This window comes from Lotus japonicus, chromosome 5, assembly GCF_012489685.1.
Source record: "Lotus japonicus ecotype B-129 chromosome 5, LjGifu_v1.2".
In the NCBI taxonomy this organism is placed as follows: Eukaryota; Viridiplantae; Streptophyta; class Magnoliopsida; order Fabales; family Fabaceae; genus Lotus; species Lotus japonicus.
Window position 1 is genome coordinate 22,386,200 of NC_080045.1, and position 758 is coordinate 22,386,957.

The 758-nt window shown below is 40.2% G+C and overlaps 1 non-coding gene across 1 annotated transcript; it reads right to left on the reverse strand.

Annotated features, from left to right (window-relative positions):
- Window positions 1-265: 265 nt before the first annotated feature.
- LOC130721723 (small nucleolar RNA R71) lies at window positions 266-372 on the reverse strand. The gene has a single exon (XR_009013643.1). It is a non-coding gene; the product is annotated as a small nucleolar RNA R71 (small nucleolar RNA).
- Between the last annotated feature and the right edge of the window lie 386 nt (window positions 373-758).

The following is a 758-nucleotide window of genomic DNA, read 5'->3' on the forward strand; positions in this document are numbered from 1 at the left end:
ATTGGTGCAGCTAATGTATGCCAACCCATTTGCTGGTTTGTACCATGAGAATCCGTACACGCATTTGACAAAGCTCTATGAACTTTGTGGTACTGCTGGCCTTACACAAACTGAGGAAGAAGCTGTGTTCCTGAGGCTCTTTCCCTTGACTTTGATTGGGCAAGCTAAAGACTGGTTTTTGGATCAGCCACAAACCATTTTATCTGATTGGAATGAACTTGAAAGGAAATTCATGGCAAGGTATTTCTCTGAATCAAAATTCATGAATTGTAAAACTGCTATTTCTACTTTTTCCCAGTTTGCAGGTGAAAGCCTATGTGAAGCTTGGGAGAGATTTAAGTCTATGCTGAGAAAGTGCCCAAATCATGGGTTTGATGCTCGAACTCAAATTCATATATTCAGAAATGGTTTGGACAAACAAAGCAAGCTGATCTTGGATGCTACAGCTGGAGGGTCTCTTATGGCTAAAACACCTACTGAAGCCATTCAGATTATTGAGGCTATGGCTCTAAACGACCAACAAGATCAACACCATCGTGGTCCACCAAGTAGAGGTGGAATGATTGAGCTAGGGACAAATAATGTTGTTTTGGCTCAAAATAAGCAGCTTCAACAACAACTAGATGAAGTAAAACAAAAGCTCGCAGATCTTCCAAAGCAACTAAAAGAGATGCATGATTCCTCTTCTAGAAAACAAGTATATAGATGTGATGTTTGTGCAGGTGATCATCATACTAGTAGCTGTGATCAGAATCAAG